The sequence below is a fragment of the Myotis yumanensis genome, unplaced genomic scaffold (genome assembly GCF_028538775.1).
Source record: "Myotis yumanensis isolate MYYU_CA2020_CCGP unplaced genomic scaffold, mMyoYum1.0.hap1 SCAF_16, whole genome shotgun sequence".
Taxonomy (NCBI): Eukaryota; Metazoa; Chordata; class Mammalia; order Chiroptera; family Vespertilionidae; genus Myotis; species Myotis yumanensis.
This window is the reverse complement of record NW_027223767.1, coordinates 43187641-43204240: the sequence shown is the minus strand read 5'-3', so window position 1 is coordinate 43204240 and position 16600 is coordinate 43187641. Positions and strand designations below refer to the sequence as shown.

General features: G+C 40.2%; 1 protein-coding gene across 2 annotated transcripts in view; it reads right to left on the bottom strand.

The window, feature by feature from the left end:
- Nucleotides 1-16600, bottom strand: part of SKAP1 (src kinase associated phosphoprotein 1) — a 304194-nt gene that overhangs the window by 218887 nt on the left and 68707 nt on the right. The gene's annotated exons all lie outside the window — the stretch shown is intronic.

Below are 16600 nucleotides of genomic sequence, written 5' to 3'. Positions count from 1 at the left end.
ATAGATCATCGCTCAACCACTGAGCCACTCACTCTGGGTGGGTGGGGAGCTCTTCTTGATTAGTCAGTGATTATGCTCTTTCGCTCAACGCTGGGAACCAACATTCTAATATTCCTTCCTCTATGCTCTAGCATTGGGACCGCAAATTCTGGTTATGTGTCTACACGATACCAATACTCCCTGTATCAACATAACTCAATGAACTACTTTTAAAATGCTAGCCAGGTCCACTGTGGCACAATAAAGAACCTTAAATGTCAGGCCAGAGTTTAGATTTTTTTTCTTTGTTTCTGCAGATAAATGGGAGCAACTGAAGGGCTGATTGGTTGGTTTGTTTGTTTTTATGGACAGGGAATGGTGTCTGTTGTGATAAATCCAGCAGAAATGTGCAGCCTGGCTGGGAGGGAGAGAAGCCAGAAGGCAGTTCAGGAAGCTCCTGAAGAGCAAGAGAACCGACAAGAGATTTGATAATAGACTTGGAGGCAGGTTGGGAATAGAGCGTCAAGACAAACGTCAGAGATATCTTTTGTTTCCAAACTTGTTTATTGGAGAAAACAAAGCCACACTCACATACAAAGAACTCCAGCTGGTTACCATACTTTAAACTGCATTATCTTTTTGTTTTATTTTTGTTGTTTATTTTTTTGCTTGCTTCAGGTTAATAGCTACTCTTGGCCCACAGAGACCTCCTAATTATCTGATTAGTGAATAACAGATAATTGTATGGCTCTGTGAGTGTGGCCATATATTCACTGATTTTACAGCTGGAAGGACACTGCAGGTCATTGAACCCAGCCCCTCGCTTTACAGATGAGAAAAATGAAGCATGGAGAGATTATCTGATTGCACCATCGAAGTTTAAAAGTCCACACTGTGGAGCTACCACCATTTATCTTGTGCAGAATCAGAGGCAGGTTTGAAAACGTGATATTCATTTAAAAATTCTTTTGATATTTTCTGTGTTATTAACATGATCACACTGTTCATCTGAGAGCAAATGTTACAGACAAAAAAAAAATTAAGCTGGACTGGTTCTTAGAACTCATCTAGGCAGGGTGGATTTCTCAACATTAACATGCCAACATACCCTCTATATCTCAAGTTAGGAAGACTGCATTCATTCTCTCAAACATGAATAAATCTTCATACTTTGCCAGATATTTCTATGAGGGGCTGAAAGCACAGAAAGCCTGAACTGTGAGTCAGTTTGACTGGAACTTTCAAATTGTGCAGTGATGTGATTGGCCCAAAACATGCACAAGGTAAAAACTGGGGCTAGAAGAACCCAGGTCTGGCTAATGCCAGACCTGTCTCACTGCCTGTAGATAAGGATTGCTAAGGGTGGATCTGGGATCAATAGTAAAAGATGCCTAGCAGGAGCAAGGTTGGGGGTGGGGGAGAGTCACAGAGAGGCCAGGCTCAGGATGCGGAGGGGACCTAGGTTCATCGGAGCAGGTGGCAGAGGCCCAAAACAGACATGTTTGAGGAGGGAATAGGGCTGGATTCTGAGTGGGGTCCAACCTGAAACCCTCTGTTTTATCTTGTGAAGTAGGCTATGCTGTCATGTAAGAATGCAAAGTGATATGATAACGACAGTTATGGACTTGAGGGGAAATCAACATTGAGGAAAATTGGAAAGCTTGCTGATATGGGGCATCCTATATAATAAAAGGCTAATATGCAAATTGTCCGCTTGACCGGAGTTTGAACGGGAGTTCGACCAGGAGTTTAGCCAGGGGGCGGGGCCGGCTGGCCAACCTCCCACGTCCCCTCCCCTCCGGCCAGCCCAGCCTGATCAGCCCCAATCAGGGCTGGCCAGACCCCACCCATGCACAAATTCATGCACCGGGCCTCTAGCATAATATAACCTTGAGGCATTATTAAGGGTTCAATTGAGGTTGGTGACTAAGATTTACTGTGGTGGCAATCCAATTGTATAATTTTGCTCCAGCACTGATTAGCTGCCCAGGTATAAGAGCATACAAGGTGTACAGTTGAATTGATCCAAGGTTAGGATTTTTTTAGGCTTGTGGGATAAAACGACAAGAGAGTAAGAGAAGACTGGAGGTTCATGTCATGGAGCTCCGGCTGGCCAGGGAAGAAACAAACGGCCAAAGACTTAACTATGGTATCTGCACATATTAAATGCTTTTAACAACCAATTAAAATATCAAAAACAGAAGGTATTATTATTCTACTCTTCTCTCTCAAGACTATCCTTTGTTCCACGAGTCACAAACCTTCCCTACCCTCATATTCCTTGTTTCAGTGGTTGACATCTTCATACACCCAACTGAAACTTACGGATAATCCTTTTACTTCGTCTTCTGCTTCTATGTATACACCCAATCAATCACCAACACCTGCAGATTCTACTCCCTTAATACTTTTTCATGTATCTCCTCCCATCTCTACAGCCACTGAGTTCATTCGAGCCCTCAGAACGCCTCGCCCAGATCAATGGAACATCCTAATTGGTCTGCCTGCCATTCTGCTCCTCTCTAACCCAGTCTCCTCAATGATTATGGAGAAGGAAGTGGAAGTGACCTTGAAGAGCAAAGTCTTTGCAGCCAGGTCTGTGTTAGAGTCTCAGATCCTCCATCGTTTAGCTGTGAGAAGTTAACTGCCGCCTTGTTTCCTCATCTTTAAAATAGAAATAATAATCACACCTGCCTCCTATGGCTCTTGGGAGGACTGAGATAATGCAAGGACTGAGCACTAGGTCTGGCGCCTGGCAGGCCTTCAATAAATGTCAGCTGCTATGTCATTAGCACCATCGTTATTCCAATGGCCTAAGGTACAAACCTTGTCTTATTATTCCGCTGTTACAGGCCACTGCTCCATCCTCCAGCACACTTTTCCCTTTGTGCCCTGTCTTCTCTTAGGGAACCCTTGGTGGTCCTTTGAGGCTCAGTTCACTCTCCAGTTTTAGGTGCCCCCACAGCACATTTGTACACACCTCTCGGCAACACCGGCAATATGGTACTACGATGTTCTTGTCTCTCTATGTGACTGAGCCCTCAAGGGGCAGTGGCATAGGCTTATGCTCAATAAATGCTTGCTAAATAAGTAACTGAAGGTGAGAAACAGAAGGGCCGGCTGAGTTCAGCAGCGGGTGCATTTCAGGGAGGGATAGGAGACAAGGCTGAAAAGGCAGGCAGAAGGCAAGGCTCTCCCAGCAATGCAATAGGGTGTGGATTTCATCCCAAAGAGAAATACCTTCCTTTTCCTCTAAATTATTCACACAAAGGCAAATGGGTGGAAAAAGAAAGAAAATCAAAGGAAAAGAAGAAAAAAAGCAAGTAGAGAAAAATAAAAATAAGAAAGCTTTGTTGAATTAAAATCTTCATCCCAATGAAGACTTATCCCCCCTTACCCACCCTCCCCCAAAATATGGCTTCAAAGACTAGCCACAAAATGACCGGCAAAAATATACTTCAAAAGACACGACTGAATACACATCGCAGTGGCAAGAATCCAATATATAAATACAATCAATTTGTTTCCTCATTAAAAGCTTTCATGAAGAAAATGATTTAATACAAATGCTAACGCTACTGACATAGATTAATTGAAAAATAACAACAGAATCCTAATTAAAGACATAATATTATTTCACTCATTCATACTACACCAAAATCTGAATAGATATATAAAAATAAAATCCAGAAAGTAGGCTTCTACTGGGAACCACTCTAAGAGCTACAATGGATTATTGAAGATAATAATAATAATAAAAAAACCTCCTACCTTTATGTGTATACTTTCTTCCAGTTAAGAACTGAGATGTATACAAATTCAGGAATCATTTTTAATGTATTTCACAGTTTAGCCCTCAACGTGATTTTTTTCCTAATTGTACAAGATTAGATACTAAAATATCATTCTTTCCCATTTATTTTGTTGTACAATACTTACAGTAGTCATCATTCAATCTTTACATGGAGGTACCCAATTATTCAAATTATAAAGAATGGAACTGAATTTCATCGAAAGGCCAATAACTATAGGACCAGTACTATGTCTAGATTAATACATGTCAGGGGGTCATCTGCAGTTCAACTACAATCAACAGGCCAATCCTAGGACTTACCTGACTCATTGTAGGACCAGGGCTTCAGGTTATATCCCACTTCAAGGGATTTTCCAGCATCAGAAATGTCTCTACATGTTGCCTGGCCATAGGAACTCAAACAAGACAGCAGGCAAACATCAGGCCAAGGGAAGGACCAAGACCATTTGCTGCTGACCATATCCCCATCCTGCACTCTAGGAGCTAATTAGGTTGAAATGTTGTCAGCTACTTGCTGGTAAACTGTTCCTGTCAATTATCTCCAATCACATTGGGGAGATCTCACCACCCAAACCAACAGCTTCTACTCATACTTCCTAGTCAAGCCCTTCTTCCGTCTCCTTTACTGTTAAAAACTCAGTTGAAAATCAAAGTAGCTTCTTACCACTCCCCACCCCCACCCCCCGCATCATAAGAGGGTCTTCTGATAAAGATTTTTACATATACTTGTCTGATTTTAAGAATCTCCTGGAGCCCTTATTAAAACATGAATTCTTGCCTGGCTGGTGTGGCTTGGTGGTTGAGCATCAACCCGTGAGCCAAGAGGTCACTGTTTTGATTTCTGGTCAGGGCACATGACTGGGTTGCGGGCTCCATCCCCAGTAGGAGGTGTGCAGGAGGCAGCCGAATGATGTTTCTCTCTCACCAATGTTTCTATTTCTCTCTCCCTCTCCCTTCCTCTCTAACAATCAATTTAAAAAATTTTAAAACATGAATTCTCAGGGTCCACTCAGACCTACTAAATTAGTATCTCCAGGGTAGGGACCTAGAAATCTGTATTTTTAACAAGGTCCCCAGGTAATTCACATGATGGGGCAAGTTTGGAGAAACTACTATAAAGGATATGGGTATTTTACCAAGTTTCCCTGTTAGGAGAATTCTAGACAGGCAGCCCCCAGTTCAAGTATAGACTGTGTCCCATTTCTAGCTCTTTGGACCTTGGAATGCATTTTTTTTTTTTTTTTTTTTTTTGGTAATAAAACAAAGTAATGGATATTGGTAACTTTTTTTTTTAATACGTTTAAAAACGTATTAAATCTTGTTAACAGATTTGAAGTATAGTAAATACAATCTTTCATTTATAAACCAACCACATTTCAAAAGTTGAAGCATAAAGTCAGATCTTTAGGATGTATTTCCCTATAGACATTAAGTTCTAAGAAGTGGTTAGGTTACCTGGCTGTCCACAAAGGTTTATTAAGTCCAAACCAAGGGTTAGGATTGGATTCCCAGTCCAGGGCACGTACTTGGGTTGTAGGTTTGATCCCAGCCCTGGTCAGGCCACATGCAGGAGGCAACCAATGGATGTGTCTCTCTGACACAGATGTTTCTTTCTCTCTCTCCTCCCCCTCCGTCTTTCCTTTCCACTCTCTCTGGAAATCAATAGAAAAAATATCCTTGGGTGAGGTTTAACAAAAAAACACAAAACAAAAAAACCATCCCTTTCAACTCACGGCCAAGCCAAGATGCCATCTCATCCATGAAGGACTCTCACAGCCCACCAACCATTCTTTCTCTGGATTTTACAGTACAATCTATATGTCCCTCTACTAAAACTTTAGCCACCATATATCTTGAATTATCGTTTTTGTGCATGCTTTTCCTTTCCATCCAGTTATACATTTCTTGGGAATACTTTTTGGGCATCTAGTATGTGATGTGCATTATATTAGGCACTTTTATATGTATAGCAACAATTCTACAAGGTGGGTGTGTTGTATAAATATTTGGTTTACCTGGCTCAAAAATAAGTTATAGGAGGACTGGAATCTGTGCCATGTTCACACAAAAATGCTTCGCATATAGTATATGCTCAATAAATATTTGTTGAATGAATGAATGAAGTTGCATTATTCACTCTTTATGAAGAAATTGAGCCTCAGTAAGAGTGCTGCCCAGCAGTCATTGGGATTCAAATCTCATTCCAGAACCTAATAGCTATGTAATCTTGAGCAAGCTGATCACCTCTCTGAACATCAGTTTTCTCATCTGTTAAATGGGGATCATAACATACCTGTTGTAAGAATTATATGAGATAATGTGTATACAGCTCTTGACACTGGGCCCAGTACATGGTACATGTGTGATGAATGTTAGCTGTGACTGTTATTCTTAAGTTGCAGAGATAAGGCCCTTATTCTTCCTTAGGAAAGGGGTCCCTTATTACTTTTATAAACTTCCATGTATATATTGCCTATAATCAAGGTTCAACAAAACATTTCAGACCTTCTAGAGAAGAAATCTGTGGGCAGTGGGCTCCGTGCTGGCTCTGTCCCTGAGTCTGGCCACTCACTTGAAAAACAAGGGTATGTCTTATGTGTCTTATATATCTTGATCATAGGCATTGTGCTCAACATGGAGTAAACAAATAGCCAATACAGTTGTTAAGTAAATTAGCTGCTTCCGGTTTGTAATCCTCACCCTGCTTTTAGTTGATTCCATTTCTCTTTATGACCAACATAAAAATCAATTAAGGTGGCTGATGTTTTGAGAAGGAGGAAGTGAATGGTTTTCTCTAACACCATCACTTTGGAAAACTAATCCCACAAATACAAATATTTTACTAAGATCATCTGCACACAGAGTGTTGATAATCACTTTCTAATGAAGGATTCACTCTGTGTCCGTTCAGTGCAGCTCAAAGGGAAAATATCTAAGAAATGGAAGTTGTTTCTAGTCACTGATACCTCATCTAATGCAGACCTTGAGAATAAACTTCCTTTATCTAAAAAAAACAACAACACACACATATTTTAGAAAAATCATCATAAATTATTTTGAGGACTGCTGTATTTCATATGGATCAAAACAATTTTATTTTCCTGTGTGCGTGTATAGTATGTGTGTGTTTCATAAAATACCTCCAAATACAGCTGGGTTGTTTGTGGGTTTTTTTGCACAGAAGTGACCCAATTAAAACCTAAGTCTTCTTTCCATATCTCTTTTCCCCTAAGTCCCAACTCCTTTCCCACCTAGAAAACAAATCATCTTGGCTCTTAAATCCCTGACCCTTAAAAAAAAATTTTTTATTGATTTATTTTAGAAAGAGAGAAAAAGGAAGAGAGGGAGGGAGGGAGGGGGGAGGGAAAGGGAGTGGGAGAGGGAGAGGGAGAAAGAGAGAGAGAGAGAGAGAGAGAGATTTTTGTTGTCTCACTTACTCATGCATTCATTGTTTGATTGTTGGAAGTGCCCTAACTGGGGATCAAACCCACAACCTTGGCATATTGGGATGCTGCTCTAATCAACTGAGCTACCCAGCCAGGGCCATCCCTGCCCCTTTTTAAAACAGGAAAGGCTCTGATATCTGTGACTTATAATTAAATACATATTCACTGTAGAGAGTTAGAAAATACAAATAAACAAAAAGGAGAAATTAAAAATCACTCAAACTCCACTTGCTAGGGATTGCCATCATTAACATTTTGGTGCTCCCCCCCCCCCCCCCCCCCATGCATTTTTCTCTGTGAGATTTTATATACACATTTAACCATATTTTTAAAACTTATAGTACATCTTATTGTTCTATATCAATAAATCTTCTACAGGGTGAGTGATTAAACTATCTTTTTTAAAAAAAGTTTACCTTTTCAACAAAATGGAGGAGCAGAATAAGCTGAAATGGAGAAACTTGAGGCAGAGAACCAGAAAAGAGAATTTTGCAATGCTCTGAGAAAGACTTTACGAAAACTAAAGTTTAGTCGGTGACAAAGAGATCAGAAAGGAGAAGACAAACTGAGGATGAAGAATCAACAGGCTTGATGATGGTTTGGGGAGTGAAGAGAGGTGTCAGGAATGACTCCCAGGATTCTGCCTTGGGAGACTGGACCTAGGAAATGCATATAGACTGTAGAAGAGAGCATAACGTAAAATAATGCATTCAGCTCTGAATACGCAATAAGTTAAGATACCAGTACTTCTGGCTACAAGGGACAGAAAACCTGACTGACAAAAGCTTAAACAAGTAGAAGTTTATTTTTTTCTTCAACAGATGATTCCAGGGTTGATGCTGGGGCCCACCAATGGCATGAAGGGCCTAAGCTCTTCCCATATTTCTGCTCTAACACTTTAAAGCAGAGTACTCATTTTTTTAAATTTCTTTATTGATTAAGGTATTACATATGTGTCCTTATCTCCCCATTGCCCCCCCCCCCCACCCCACTAAAGCAGAGTACTCTTAAGGTAGCTACTGCATTTCCAACATATTGCTGTCTCCCAAGCATAAGACTGTGAAAGGCTATCTGAAGTCTCCTTTCATTTCTTTGGCGAAAGATTTCAGATCACGATTCATCGCTAGGCTGGCGGGGTTCCATGGCCAAGGAAGAATAGAGGCTGGCTGCTGGGGAGGCATCCAGCAGGGTCTGCCCCAGCTTCATGAAGTCTGAGGTATCTGTAAGACACCCAGATTAGCTATCCGATATGCTGTCTGGTGCCTTGGAGAGAGAACTACATGTGAGTGGTAGGATGGGGAGTCATCCATGTATAGAGGAAGCTGTTGAGTTATGGACATGCACACATTTGCTTAAGAAGAATGTGGTGAGAAAAGAGGCAAGCTTCAGAGACAATAGTGAAGAGGGCAGGGCAGAAAATGAGCTCAAGAAAGAGCTTTTTAAAAAAAAAAAAAAAAAGAGTATAGATCAGACAGTTACTTAAAGGAAGAAGAAAAATTAGGAGAGACTATTATCATGGGAATTAACAGGGAGAGGGTGTGTTTGTTTGTTTGTTTTTTTAACTTTTTGAGGAAAGGGGAGCTATTAACAGTGTCACATGCTGCAGAGAGACCAAATAAGACAAAGACTAAACAGTGTTACTTGCATGTGGCTATGAGAGAGTTACTTGCTAGAAACACAGCCTGGGTTATAGGCGACTGAGGAGTAACCACAGAAGCGGAAAATAGAAATGGCTAGTCTAGGCTTTTATTTTAAGAAGTCTGTCTGTAAAAAAGGAAAAGAAAAGAAAAGAGAAGAAAAGAAGAGGAAAGAAAAGAAGAAAGAAAGAACAGGCCATGCTCCTTCTTCATCATAATTAGACACGTCATCAGCAGTCACTGTACTGAAGTCTAAAAGAAGATTCCAACTATTTTTTTTTTTTTTTGGTTTTTCTTGTTTATAATGTTCCAACAAAAAATTTTCCCATAAGTCTAAGAATTTAAATCTTCCATTAAGCACTAAGTTACAACAGACAATGACCATTTCTAGGTCTAATCCTTTCTGTCCTGGATTCTTTGCAAAATCAAAAGTAAACTGGTAAAAATCTGGGGAGGGGGTGGGGGCAGAGACAGGAGAGTAGCTAGAGGGAATCACTGTGTAGGATGTAATGTTTTTATTAATATGAGAAGACATCTGAGCATAATTATATGATGAATGGAGAAATGTAATAGAGAAGGAAAAGCTAAATTTAAGAAAGACAGGATGTCTGGGGGCAGTGGTAATAGTGGAATGAAGATGACAATTGCAAGTCAGTGCTTCAGTCCTCAGTGTGAGGAGGGACCCTGAACTCAAAAGATGACAGAGGGACGGAGAATGGGAAAGCCACGCAGACAAATCTCAACAGGGGAGAGGTTTTGGACAAGATTGAAGAGCAAGAGTCTAAAAGTGGCAGCAAGGAGCTTGAAGAGTGCCAACGGCACTTCTGGGAAATGAGCAAATTCTATTTAAGATTACTTCAAGCAAAACAGTATCCTGCAGAAGAGCTATGCTTTACTTAGGCAGAGATGGAGAAAAGAGGTTGAGGATACAGTAAAATTTGATTATAATAGCGCACAGATTCTAGGAAACACAGGGGAAAGGATTAGAAGAGAGGTCATCGGGAAAGATGAGAGATGGTGGAGACAAGGAGGTACAAAGCTGAATAGGAAGGGTGATGACCAAAGACAGAGGGCTGAGGATGGGGAAGGAAAAGGGCTGGAATGACTGGCATCCATACTCTAACAGAATTCTAATACATGTTCTGCAGTCTTGTGACCTTTTATCACAAAATGAGAGAAATGTTACCATAGGAGACAGTTGAAGAAATAGACATGATCTTATAGATGACTCTGGCCCCTCTAATGTTCAGTAAAAAGAAAGAATACTATTTCTGGAAAAGAATATGTGGGGCTGGCTACAGAGCAATAAATTTCCTAATAAAGAGGGTCTCTTCTTTTAAGTTTTAGCGTAGGACCTAAAAACACATTTGTAACAGCCCATTCACTCAACTCACATTATTGAGCTCATACCACATGCCAGCACCATGCTAGACTTTTTCTTTAATGAATATAAGACCATTCATGCCTTTGAAGAGTTTATAATCTTCAGAGATATGTATTCAGTTCTGAGAAACTGAATTTAAAATGAACTTAAAAGTATGTGTTAGAGCCCTCGCTGGTTTTGCTCAGTTAGAGTGTCGGCCCGAACTGAAGGGTTGCAGGTTCAGTTCCTGGTCAAGGGCACGTACCTGGGTTGCAGGCTTGATCCCCTTGGTTGGTACACATGCAGGAGGCAACAACTCGATGTGTCTCTCTTACATTGATGTTTCTTTCTCTCTCTCTCTCCCTCTTCCCTCCTCTCCCCCCATTCTACTCTATCTAATAAAAAATCAATGGAAAAAATATCCTCGGGTGAGGATTTTTTAAAAGTATGTGTTACAGCAGTCCTTTCAAATGTTAATGCTCATCTTACCTAATAATAGACAAATATGTAAATTAACCGTTTCTCCGCTATGCTCACCAGCCAATCAGGAGAGTATGCAAATTAACCCAACAAAGATGGCAGTTAATTTGCATATGTAGGGGCGAAGCGACGGAGTGAAGACTGAAGGCTCCGTCTGGAGCGAAGGCCTGGGTCCCGGGTGCCAGAGGAAAACTGGTGCCAGCGGCCAGGGGAAGGGAAGGCCTATTGCACGAATCTCTTCATGCAACAGGCCTCTAGTCCTATCTAATAAAAGAGTAATATGCAAATTAACCATCACTTTGCGATAAAGATGGCAGCGCCCCCAGCCAATAAGGAGGGAATATGCACATTGACACGACAAGGCGAGAGGCGGAAGGCGACCAGGGGAAGGAAGGCCTATTCTTACATGAATCTTCGAATCTTCGTGCATCGGGCCTCTAGTATGGAATAATGTTCAGGTCTTATTAAAATGCAGATTTTGATTCAGTAGGTCTGATTCAAGGAAGCCCAAGAGTACACATTTCTAACAAGTTTCCAGGTGATGTTGGTATTGCTGGTCCATGGCCCCGCTTGGAGTATCAAGGAGCTAAAGACTCTAGCCCAAAAGATTCCTTTGCTTTACCTTTTCTATTGCACTGACCTGTAAAATCCTGAGAATCTTTTCCTTGCTAACTCTCCAATCCATTCATTTTTCTAATAAAAAAAGGGTGGAGGGGGTAGAAAACTTCAAAAAAGGGAGAGGGCTTTTTCTTCTAGCTACACACACTGCTTTCATGAACACGTCAAGCATCTACCTCATGTGATTAAATACTTCTGTGGAACCTCTAATATTTCAAACAGGGCACCTGGCTATTCAGTAAAAGAAGGAGAGATTGGGAACAGCAATTAATTCTAGGGATGCCATATGGCAGTATAGAACACTGGCTGGAACCGGAAAACTCAATTTCACAAGAGTCTTACTTATTCTGAATTTTAATCATTATAGGATCAGCAAACATATGCCTACCAACCTGCTCCATTTACCCAAAATTCTAAAGAATAATCACACGCTCAAAAATATTGGTTTTTCCCAAATGGACTTAAAATTTCTTTCCTACCAGATTCTCCAAATAAAGTAGCTGCTGACAGTTCCAGTTTAATTTCTCGGTTAAAGGAAATCTTCAAACAGTTCTTTTCATGAATAGTATTGCTTGCTTTCTTAGCACTTTCATCGTCAGCTTACCATTTTGCACAAGTCTAATTTTTCTCTGGTTCTGGATTCCTCAGCCCCCACGGGGCTAGGTCAGGGGCCAGCCCTCCTGTCCCTGTGAACTCCGCCATTCCACCATATTTTCTCCATTTCACCTCTCTCCAGAATGGAGACATTATCATTTTCAACACATACTCCATCCCTGTCCTCTTAGAGCTAAGATACTTTCATCTCCTGGACATCTAATAACTTCAAGATAAGGACAGAAAAATCAGTTCTTGTTCTGTGAACTTTTGTCTCCGGTGCTTGAGAGACTATCCTAATATCCCCTGAACATGTTTTAGTGATAACATTTACTGCACTCGGGCCAAAATGATTTTCTGCCACTTTCAATTCTAGTTCAATAAAAGAATAAGAGCTTTGTTTCTAACCTCTGTCATTTTTAATACCATAAAATGATTTAAAAAATGTAAAATTGAGTTCCATTTCCTACTGGAGTACCAATCTCATATTAGCTTTCCTTTTATCAAATTTATGAGAAAAGTCAGAAATTGCCTTTCCTTTAAAAAAAAAAATCAAAATTTCAGGATCTCCTGGGCAGAATGTTTGAATTAAATTTCAGCTCTCCGTAATTGCTGGCCTGGAAGTTTTAAAGACGTATAAAAGTTGGCTACTTAAAGTTAGTTATGTCAGAAATAACAAACTGGGAGATTACCCCTTAGTCCACACTCATCCAAAAATAATATTATTCCTAGAAAATTATCATCCTAAAATAATCACAAACATGTTTATTACATTTCCAAATTGAGGAAGTCTATGGTTTTCTGAAACCACAGTGAATGAAATCTATGGTTTCTGAACTGCCAAGTGAAACAAATAATGTTTTGGCAACCTTATAACATTATGAAAATTTTCAAATATGCATAAGAGGTAAAAAAAAGAATACAACCTAGACTCTATGATTCACATTTTGCGATATTTGCTTTGTTACATATTTATTCATCCATTTAATTTTTTGATGCATTCCAAAATAAATTGCAGACATCAGTACACTCCAACCCTAAGCATTCCAGCACGCATATATAATTAACTAAACTTCAATATTTAGCTACAGTTCTTTTAAGCCAATAACCTTTTGAAAGATGCCAATTCATTTTTTTTTTTCAATGACTTGGCTAAGCAAACTAAGCAACCAATTGGTAGTTCTACATTCTAAATCCTAATCTTGTATTAATTCTGTTACTTTGAGTAATTTCTTATATCTCAGTTCTCTCATTAACAAAGGAACAAAGGCATTTGGCAGACATGGTGGAAGGCCTCAATTACCAAACTGCAGAGTGGACTCTGTGGTTATGGCAGAATTCACAAATGAGACACTCACTAACATAATTTAGGAACTAGCTAATGGGAGATTATGTGGGTATGCAATTTTCTGTAAATTATAATGAGAATCTCAAAAAGGCTCACACATTTGAGGGAGCTTGAGTTTGAACATTCAATGACCACGCATCTTACATAAGCCACTATGTGTCTATAATAAAATAATTTGAAGTTGGACTGTTGGAGCCTGAGTCACTCCAAGTGGGAATTTCGTAACAAAGCACTAGGATCAGATTGGAGTTTTCTTGGCTTTACAAAGCCACGGTATTCCCGGGTTGTAAACTCCTTATTAGCAACTACAGTAAGAGCTGCCACCGGAATGGCTGCCCTTTCCTTTATAAACTGTTTGTTCCCCTACACTAATTTTTTTTCTTTCAGAAGATTGGCCCTGGAAGGGGCATCCTTTGAAGCCTGAAGAATCAAAACTACAGCAAAACACTGCTGGGAGTTCCGAAAGAAATATGAAGAAACTAAACTGGACCTGGGGCGATCGGCTGAGATCTTCCCAAACGGGTCAGCAGTTGGTCCGTAAAATATTCCAGTTGCCAAGGAGGCGGTGACATCTTGTGTAAATCAAAAACTAAAACCCTAAGATATCTCATTTCCATTTTAAATGCACGGGGGTTAAATATGGGTATCCAGCGCTGGAGAAGTTCCTGTGGGATTGATTTTTTTCTGTCTTCTCTGAGCTCTTTGCTGAGCGTGATAAGTAGGACTGCATTTCATTACCAACCCTGCTAGCACTGCACTTCAGGGAGACTGGATGAGGCTGCACAGTGGGAGAGGAGATCCGGCTTCCAAAGAAGAAATGATTCACATGGTGTGATTATAAAAACCCGTTTTACACCCAACTCATTTTCAACAGAATCAGGAAATAAAGTCCCAAGGAAATGAAATTTCCTGAATCATTTTTCACATTAAAAACAACAACATAGTGATACCATAAAAGAAATCAAACCAAGGTTTCGAGGTGTGGGTGGTCATGCTTGCCGTGGGTGTGTGTGTGTGTGTGTGTGTGTGTGTGTGTGTGTGAAAATAATTCCAAACATTTTTGGGGAAGATAACTTAAAAAGAAAATGTAAGATCATCGTTAGGGAAATCTTCAATGGAATCAGCCAGTGTTACAGAAATAACATCAGAGCAAAGAGTTGGGCTCCTAACAGCTGACCCAACTCTTGCATTTCTCTCCTTTGCTCCAGTTTCACTGTAGCACAGGAAGTGGAGACAGGATGGGTCTGTATCAGAAATAAGAGAAAACAAGCAAATTAGAGCAAACCACAATCAGAAGACCCTGAGCCACAGGTTCCTGGAGACCCACAAACAGATTAACATGGACAGGCATTTTTTTATTGGCTTTCTATAAGCAGAGAAAATACTATACCGCTGGGACAAGAAACTAGTTCCAGACCACATGAGACTGAAAATCAAGGCCAAAGCCAACGGTGGTAAAATAAAGACAGTCATGTTATATAAATTATCTATCCACACAACATATGAAATAAGAGCCTCCATTTATAGACAAGTAGAAAAGCTTCATGTATTAAAAAACTGACACAGGATTTTCTGAGACCTTCCAAGACAAATTCACATTGAGTAGATAATAGGAATGTGCCCATGTGATAATGACAACTATAATTCTATCAGGAGTACAGCAAATTTCAGTGCCCTAACTATATGGCTGAAGAGCCGTGCTCAGCTTATTATTCTAACAGCTTAGTCCAACCTGAAGGGTGCGAGCTCAGTTACCTGCCTATCTCCTGTGTCACATTTCAAAACTCTCTGCACTCTTGAGAGAACATATTCTCTTTAAAGGGCTCAACACTGAGAATTTTTAACAAAAGGTTTTGAAAGGAACAAATTTATTCATCCAGACTTTTTTAAAAATCCACCTATCACTTAGCATAAAAAATACAGAACTATCTTTATAAACAGAGTTACTTACATAAAATATTTATTTTATAGGATACCCAAAGGGAGAAGCTTCTTCCCATTAATGCCACCACAACAGGCCAGTGTAAAAGAAAATAAAGGATAAACTTAATCTTGGAACTGGTACCAAATTCAAGAGACCCACACAAGTGAAAGAATAAACAAAATACTAATCATAAATTTAAAAGGAGAGTTGTACATTTCAAGGCTGCTTTGAAAGGACAGGAGACTTGCTATGAAAGAACACAATAAGATCTTCCATTTCAGGTTAAACCAAGAGGCCAACAGCAGTTAATATCATTATCAGCCTCACCTGCAGAGCATTTTCAGATTTAAAAAAATAAATAAATATAACCCCTTACTCCCAGATAAATATATCTCCAAAAATCTTGAACACAATTGCAAATCTCAACATACACCCAGCAGATAACAGAAAACTAGTACAGGAATCTATATATATAAAAGCCAAGCAACTGGAAAGCCAGATGCGCACTGTGGCCGGCCAACTGGCCCAATCAGGGGTGGGGGGTTGGGGGGAGGTGGCTCCTCCCCCCGGCTGGCCCCGCCCCAATCAGGGGCTCCTGCAGCCCCTCTCCCCCACTGGCCCCGTCCGCTATGCCCCCATCGGGGTGGGTCGGCCGGACCCCACCTGTGCACGAATTTGTGCACCAGGCCTCTAGTTTGACATAAAATTGACCAGTTGAGAGCCCTGAAGTGGTTTCGAGTTTTTGTTTTCTTTCTTGGTTTAAGGATAGGAGGAAGGGATAGGCCTAAAAAAGGAAGAAATGGATTTTTAACTGTCAGGATGTGGTGAAATTATTGTGATGACTTTTGAGCCTTTTCAGAGCTCTTTAAACTTTGATGAATTGTACAATTACCTCCTACTCTTTTTTTCTTTTTCTGTGTTGGCACTGAAACGCCAGTACACGTAGCAAAATGAATAGGAAGAGATGTTATAGCCACATATCTAAACTTGCGAGTAACACAAATGTATGAACAGCACGTTATACATTCGATCTCTTTGTTTTTTGTTTTGTTTTAATATATTTTATTGATTTTTTACAGAGAAGAAGGAAAAGGGATAGAGAGTTAGAAACATAGATGAGAGAGAAACATCGATGAGCTGCCTCCTGCACACCTACTACTAGGGATGTGCCCGCAACCAAGGTACATGCCCTTGACCAGAATAGAACCTGGGACCCTTCAGTCTGCAGGCCGACGCTCTATCCACTGAGCCAAACCAGTTAGGGCTACATTCGTTCTCTTGATAAGCACACTCCATTTTGTTTTGGGGTTTTTAAGCTCAATAACCAGCACTTGGGAAAAGTAAAATTCTCTATGTAACTAATGGTAATGATGTTTTACAGAACTTATACTACTTTG